Genomic DNA, 8,688 nt, shown 5'->3' on the forward strand with positions numbered 1-8,688 from the left:
AGAGGACCTGAGTTCAAATCTGACCTCAGACACTTACTAGCTATGTGACCTTGTACAAGTCACTTAATTCTGTTTGCCTCAGTTTCCTCACCTGCAAAATGAGCTGGAGAAGGAAATGGCAAACCATTGACAAGAAAACCCCAAATGGGGTCATGAAGAATCAGACACAACTGAAATGACTGAACACGAGTGTGTGCTTATGCATGCAGGGTATCACAGGGTACCTGTGCTTCAAGTCACCTTTAGGCTCTCTCTGGGCCTATTGCATTCTCAGAGATCCCCAAAGGAGAGCTGTCTATGATGATGGTAAGTTGATGAATAGGTCAGAAGGGGAAAGCAGAGCCCAGTCTGCCCATGTCTGTGTTTCTCTAAAGCTTTGTGAAAGCTAGCCACAGCTACCTGCCATCAGAGACCCTCAGGTTCACTCCTCTCTGAGAACTGTGGCATGGAAAGAGACAGGTGAGTTCCTTGGGGGAACAGGGATCCTCCCACCCCAAGGGGGCCCCTGCTCTAAAACAAATGGGAAGTGGGTGTAATAAAATCTGTATTTTAGACCAAACCTACCTGCAGAGATACACGTTCTTCTATGCCACAGAGGGTTATGTATTTTGGAGCCCTTTCTGCTGGATTCAGTGGAAGCTGGAGAAAGGGTGGGGAATCCCCCACCTGCCCCATCTGGTATATTAGTGCTGGGCCTGAGGTTTGGTGCTAATGGTGCCAGGCAGGATTACCTGAGAAGCAGCCTGGGATTGTGGAAAGAGAAGGAGATTTAGAATCTGAATTCAAATCCTGCCTCTGCCTCTGGGACACTGGGCAAGGCACTTACCATGATCTTCAGTTTCCTTCTCTATAAAATGAGGGGCTTGAGTCTATAGATCTTATGCCTCTGCAATTTCGGCTAGCTTCTTGCTGTGGCCTGTGGGAGATGTCTGAAAAGAGAGAAGTAAGGAGGCCTGTCTGTGACTCTAAATGGAAGAAATAACGTAGAGTTTTCTTCTCTGCCAGAGGATCCCCTTTAAACCTGCTTTAAAAGATGGAGGGATAGTTTCCAGTCCTTATGTAAAAAAGGGGAAGACCTTCCATTCCTTCTCTCTTCATCCTTCTTTCCTCCCCATTTAGGTGCTAACTATAGGGAGCCCACACTCTTTTCATAAAGGGGGGCGGGGCAGAGAAATGGTAGGGCAGTAGAAAAGTTGACGTTCATCTGTACAACTGTCAGCCAACGATCAAGTGGTGTTCCCATACCTTGTCTTACCTTCAACTACATCTGAGCCACATTAAAATGCCATATTTGAGGGGGCAGCTAGGTGGCGCAGTAGATAGAGCAGTCGGGAGGACCTGAGCTCAAAGCTGGCCTCAGACACGTAACACTCACTAGCTGTGTGACCCTGGGCAAGTCACTTAACCCTACTGCCTAGCCCCCCCCCCATGCTATATTTGAGCTTGGTCAGGTACAACTGGGTATAATCTTTATCACACAATTGCCCAGTCTTCTTTGTCCCCGGTCAAAGGGGTGTATCTATTAAGTGCTTACCACGTGCCAGGCATCACTGTCCTAACTCTGTATGCTGGGCATACAAAGAACTGCAACCAGCTGGGAAGACAACATGTACATAAATAAGAACATAGCAGATGCACGCAGCGTAAGGAAGAGATAGCCTTAGGGAAGACCAGCGCCCAGGGGGATTGGAAAAGGCGTCCTGCAGAAGATGGCATTTCAGCAGCCTTGAAGGACACCAGGGAGTCTGGCTTCTAAGAGGCGGGAGGGGGGAGGAGGAGGGAGATTCCAAGGCTGAGGGACAAGCAGTGAAGAGGCACAGAGATGGAGATGGAGTATATGACAAACAGCAAGCCAGCGTGGCTGAACTGTAGAACATGGAGGTGAGGAAGGGTAAGAATACTGGAAAGCTAGAAAGTGGCCAGGTGGTAAAGAGTTTTGAAAGCCAAACAAAGGCCTTTATATCTAATCCTAGAAGTAACAGGGAGACACTGGAGTTTATTGAATAGGGAGAGTGACGTGGTCAAACCTGAACTGTTGGGGAGGGGTGTCAAACCTTCCCCATTAGACTGTAAGCTCCTGGAGGTCGGGGACTGTCTTTTGCCTCTTTTTGCATCCCTACTGCTTAACATCGTATCCGTAGTAGGTTTTTAATAAATGTTTGTTAATATTGCTGTTGTATTTTAGGAAAAATCACTTTGACAAGACTCAAGAGAAGCATAAACAGGTAAACAGGAAAGAGAAATTATAAGTGATTCAATAAGCTTGTTTACATTTCTACAGGGGAAGATGATATTTGTAACTCCTAAGAACTTTATCATTATTAGGGCAGTTAGAAGGAGTGTACATAGATAGAAGGCATAGGTGTGAGTTGACTATAAGATGGTATCCAAAAAAATAAAATTAAGGGGTGAGAAAAAGGGATGCACTGAGAGAGGGGGGAAGGGAGAGGTAAAATGGGGTAAATTATCTCACATAGAAGAGGTATGAAGGAGCATATACAGTGAAGGGGGAAAATGAGGTGGTGGAGGGTAATGCTTGGACCTTACTCTCATCAGAATTGGCTCAGAGAGAATAACATATATACTTGGTTCCCTACAGGGAAAGAGGGAAGGAGGATAAAAGAAGAGGATAATAAGATAAGAAGATCATTTTTCAAGGATATTCTGAAGCTTAATAGGTAGCAAATTTAAAAAAAAATTCTTAATATCTAGAACAAGAGTGTGAGGTATTATGCGTAAAAGAAATTACTTCCCCCCAACTCTGATGGAAGTTATCCATTAGCTATCCCTCCCAGCTTCCCATCTTTTGGTCATCTTCAAATGTAATAAGCACCCCATCTATGTTTTTATCCAAGTTGGTTAAAAAAAAAAAGGTAAACGGTACAGGGCAAACACAAATAATGGGCACTCCCCTAGATATCTCCTTTCAAGCTGACCTAGCCTGAACCAGATTGATTTTTTTTAACTAGGTAAAAGAGGCCATTTTTTGCCTCATTTCTTCCCTTGCCTTAATCACTGAATGGGTGTTGCCTCAGATAAACTGAGTCCTGGGAAAGACTTTAGCTTAAAAAAGGCCAGGGTCTCCCACTTCATCTGGGGCCATCTCTAGTTATCCTGATTAACATCTTGCCACTGGACCCAGATGGCTCCGGAGGAGAGAGTGAGGCTGGTGACTTTGCGCAGCCCTGCCTCACTTAAATCCAATTCACTTGAAAGTCATGGCATCATCTTCCTGATGCTATTGATCCTCTTCAAGAATGAAGGACAAACAACACACAGCACTTTGTAACCTGAATCTACCTAACTGTATGGTTGTCTAGCCAATACCTCTCCATCTTGCCCACAAGGATAACACGAGAGACTTTATCAAATGCTTTGCAGGTCTTGGTAAATTATATTTATAGCATTCCTCTCATCTAGTAACTCTGTCAAAATGAGGAAATAAGGTTATTCTGACATGACCTGTTCTTGAGGAAACCATGCTGACTCTTCATAATTATTAATTACAAGGGCACATATTATAGGATAGGATTGTAGTTCTCAAACTTTTTGTTCTCAAGACCCCTTTATATTCTTAAAAATTATTGAGGAACCCCCCCCCAGATCATTTGTTTATTTTGTTTATATCTACTGATATTTGTCATATTAGACATTAAAATATCTTAGTATTATGAAAATAGTTTTGACCTAGTAAGTATGAAGGTCCCAGCAAGGGGGCATGGTTCTGAAGTCTGAAAGCTGGGAACAGTGCTGAAAGGGGAATAAACACCAGCCTGGGTTGCTTCACAAAATGGAGGCTCCTGGAGGAACTCACCAATGGGGGGGGGGGGAAGTAAGCCCTATAAAGGGATGTTACATGTTAAGAAGGCCTTTAGAAATGGATGGATATTCCAGAGTGAGGGGGCCTCAGGCTCTGAGGGAAGTTACAGAACGAGACAGAATGGTTTTGAAGTCCAGGAGCTAGATAAAGGACATGAAAAGGAAGGAGAAGTGGAAGAAGAGGCAAAATTTGAAGAATTTGAAGTTATAGCTTTTGGAGTTGAAAAGGCCATTTTACCTGGCATAGAAAGAAGTCAACTCCAATGTGAGGAAAAGTATTCTTTTTCATCTTAAAGGGTGGTTTATTTATATGGTTTGCTATGTGGCTTTTGATAACCCTAGATAAAATGGAATTTCATAAGATTTAGGATTAGAATCTAGTCCAGAGGTACTTAACCTTTTCTGTGACATGGGTCCCTTGGGCAGTCTGGTCAAACCTATGGATCTCTTCCTAGAACCATGTTTTTAATGGGGGGTGAGGGAGCTGTGTAGGAGGGTTGCCATGCCTGTAATCCCAGCTGCCCTCAAGGCTAAGGCTGATTGATGAGAAATTTCTGAATTACTGTGGACTAAACTGATCTGGTGTCTGTAGTAAGTTTGGCATCAGTATTGTGAGCCCTTAGGAGGAGTGGGGAAGCATGTGTGTGTGGCACCAGGTTGCCTATGGAGGGATGAACTGTGTTGGTCAGTATTGGAATTTGCCCTTAAATGGCACCTACACTGGAAAACTGAGTTAGGAAGGGGGATCCAGTCTTTAAAATAAAACAAAACAAACAAAAAGAAAATGATACTTTTAAATACATAAAATAAAGAGCATTACAAAGGAAACCAAGGGTTAGTGAAAACAAAAGTGTGATTGTTATCCTTTCTAAGTTTACAGACCCCCCTGAAATATATCCATGGACCCCTGAGGGAGTGGGGAATCATCCATCCTGGGATCAACCCCTTTGTTTTATAGATGAGAAAACTGAGTCTTAGAGTTGTGACTTCACTTGTACAAAGTCCGACAGATAGTAAGTAGCAGAGTTAGGATTTGAACCCAGGTCCTCTGACTATAATTTCTCCACTCTGAAAGATACCCCACCAATGCTTAAATATTTTCCATCCTCTTAAGGTGTTCTCCTGGAGAAGGAAATGGCAAACCACTCTAGTATCTTAGGGAAGCTAGGTGATGTGATAGGGCATAGAGAGCCTGGACTTGTCAGGAAGATTCATCTTTGTGAATTCAAACCTGGTTACAGACACTTACTAGCTGTGCGACCCTGGGCAAGCCACTTAACCCTGTTTGCCTCAGCTTCCTCATCTGTCAAATGAGCTGGAGCAGGAATTGGCAAACCACTCCAGTGTCTTTGCCAAGAAAACCCCAAATGGGGTCATGAAGAATTAGACATGACTGAAATGACTGATCAACATGCAAACACCTGCATCTATGCTTACATGTATGTATTCATAGTCGTGAAAGTCATAAAAAAACCCCAACAATAACAAAAAAGGTGTTATCCTAGCACTTATTTTCAGTCCCTCATCCCCTCTGCTCCTTTCACTTTAAAATTCCTAAGGAAGGTCAGGATTGCCTCAATTTTCTCGGGTTTTCCCCAAGAGCAGCGAAGCGTGGAGAGTCAGGAAGGGGCCATTTCAGCCCTGCATCTGAATTCTGATTCTTTCAAGGTTCCTCTTAAAAAGAGTAGGCATGCTCCTTCTGGATACCTCCCTCTTCCTATGCTTGGGGCCCCCTAGTCCCAACCTCTGAATTCTTCCCCAGGGCTCTTCATTAAATTGTTCATCCCAACAGGGACCACCCACACAATACTGGCCCTGAATTGTTAGTAAGCTTCTATTTGGAGTTCTTTCTTTCCCTTCAAGGCCCAGCTGCTCAGAGCTGGGGCCTGATTGAAAAATTCTTTGGCAGAACCAGCTGGGGCCCTCAGGGGGTTAGAAGCAATCAATGTATGGGGAAGGTGGGGGTGGGGCAGTTAATTAAGGCAGATGGAAGAGTGAGCCTGGTAGTCCCACACTCATGCCTTCTCTTCCTATGTTTGCTTTAAAAGGCCCAGGATTGTGCCTAAATATTTATGAACCCCACAGGTACTTAAGCTCCCCCTCCACTACAATAGGTTTTATCTTCTGAGTTTAGGCCTTTATAAACAATTTTCATTTGAGTTGTTTCTGTCACAAGAAGTAGTTGCACATTTTCAAAACCCACAGTTTTGTGGACCGAAGATCATGGATCTAGGGCTGGAAAAGACCTTAGAAGCCAAGCAGTCCAACGGTCTCATTTCACAGATAAGAAAACTGAGAGATTGTGTGATTCAACCAGAGTTACATAGGTAATAAGATAGATAAAACCAGATTAGAACCCAGGCCCTTTGATTAACCAGAGAGTACTCGTTCAACTGTAACACACTGGCTTCCTGTGCCTTAGCCTCTTCCCTTGTCCACCAAGGATTGCTCATGGTGGTCACCAACCCTTGTAATCCAGTGTGATGTTATTTGTATTATCTTTGAGTCAGTGTTGCAGAGAGATAAATTTTAGCTAACTGCCCCCACCACCACCAAAGCACGATTATGCAAAAATAAGTAGGTGTTAAAGACTCACTTTCAGAGAGATCCTGAGCCCCACTTTGCCTCATGCAGAGGCACTCTCTTGCTTCTAACTGCCTCCTTCCTTTTTTCCCACCAGAAAGCTAATAGGACTGAGTCAGAATGAATTTATGCCTCTTCTGGCTGATTCTCAGATGCCTGGGGCTGCCCTGGGTCCCATTAATGAGGGGCCAGTGAAATATAACCTTCTTCCCCACCATCTCCTTCACTTTGTCCCTTCACCTTGGACCTCAGGGTTGACGTAGCTCCAGGGCCCTGTTGGCCTTGCCAGTGGAGGTTTGAGGTGGGGCTTCTGTGGGAAAAACTGGACCCTTGAGTTGAAGGGCCTGGGAGATGACTCTGATAACAATCTTTACACAACTGTGTTCTCTTCCTTCTCATCACGGTCGGGGCCCTGGGGAAGTTTAAAGTCAAGCAAGGTCACCGGCTCAGAAAGAAAAGCTGAAATTCTTATAGCAGTCTTTCACTTTCCTCCCTCCCCCATTCTCTGCCCTTAGGGAAATGGAGGAGGCTAGTGGCTATGGTACTGAGCTGGGTACAGGGATTCACAGAATCATAGGATCTTGCACTTAATAGCTGTGTGACCCTGGGCAAGTCACTTAACCCCTATTGCCTCCAAAAAAAAAAAAAGAATCATGCAATCTTGGTATTGGAAGGGACCTTAGACATCATCTAATCCATCCACTCCATACAATGCAGAAATCTTTATTATATCTCTCATAACCTCTCCTTGAGCATTTTCATTGACATAGCACTCATTAATTCATGAGACAACCAGTTCCGTTATTGACCAGCTCCTGGTTCTTAGAAAGTCCATCTTTATATGGAGCTGAAATCCTCTACTCCTTGGTTCTGTTTTTGTTTTCTGGAGCTTGCACAAACCAAGTAGACTTTCTTCCACATAAAGCCCTTCAAATATCAGTAGGCACTGACTCAGATTTTTAGAACTAGAAGAGACCCTTCAGACCATCTCATTCAACCCAGTCATTTTAGAGAGGAGGGAACTTAGGCTCAGGGAGGTCAAAAGTTAAGAGATCAAGAGCTCAGAGAAATATTAGAGGTGATCTAGTCCAGCTACGGCCCAGGAAGGGAAAGTGCTTTGCCCAAAGTAATACAGATAGTAGCAAGGCAAGACTGGAACCCAGCCTTCCTGATTTGCAGGCCATTGCTCTTTCTACTGTACCATAGTGGGCCAGGTCTTCCCTGGCTTTTCTTCTCCAGGCTGAACATCCTGAGCGCTTTATCCATTTCTCATATGACCCTAGTTTCAGAGGACTTGGGTCCAAATTCCAGTTTTCTGCTTGCTACCTGTGTGACTTACTACCTTGGCAAATCATTTCTTTAGGGGGTCTCTGTTTTTTCAGGTATAAAATAAGGAAGCGGGAGTATGACATCTTTACGGTCCTTCCCAACTCCACATCCTCTGGTGCTATGCTCTCAAGTTCTACAACAGGGTAACCTTATTTGAAGATGCCCATCATTTAGCCATCAATGACCTGCCCAGCTTCTCATCCTTCATTGGCTTCACCATCAGACCACGGAACACGCTTCCTTGGGAAAGAACTCAACATGCATTCTCTGTGGCCTCACACCTCAGTCCAATCTTTTGCCTTTCTAAGTTGGAGGCCCTTTTAGATGTCATCAGCTCATCTCATTAGCAAGGCTCCATCCAATAACATTATTGATGAACAGTTTCAGTCGTATCTGACTGTTACTGTACTTGGGTTTTCTTGGCAAAGACACTGGACTGGTTTGCCATTTCCATTTATGCCTTACAGATGAGGTACTGAGACAAACAGAATTAAGTGATTTGTCCAGGGCCACACAGGTAGTTAAGTGTCTGAGGCTGGATTTGAGTGCAGGACAGTGCTCCATCTACTGCATCACCTAGCTGCCCACAATAAAATCACAGAATTTCAGAGAGGGAAGATACCCTAAACTCTTTGACTGGATGAAGATCCCCTCTGCAATACACCCAGTAGGTGACATTTGTTTGAAGCCCTTCAGTCAGGGTGAGCTTATTACCTCCTATTCCAGGGGTGGGGAAACCTATGTAGCCCTCTAGGTCCTCAAGTGCAGCCCTTTAACTGAATCCAGACTTCACAGAACCAATCTTCTTAATGAAAGGATTTGTTGGGGCAGCTAGGTGGCACAGTGGATAGAGACTGGCACTGGAGTCAGGAGGACCTGAGTTCAATTCCAGTCTCAGACAAGACACTTGACATTTACTAGCTGTGTGACCCTGGGCAAGTCACTTAGCCCCAATTG

Source organism: Phascolarctos cinereus, unplaced genomic scaffold, assembly GCF_003287225.1.
Source record: "Phascolarctos cinereus isolate Bilbo 61053 unplaced genomic scaffold, phaCin_HiC Scaffold_5;HRSCAF=322, whole genome shotgun sequence".
NCBI classification, from domain to species: Eukaryota; Metazoa; Chordata; class Mammalia; order Diprotodontia; family Phascolarctidae; genus Phascolarctos; species Phascolarctos cinereus.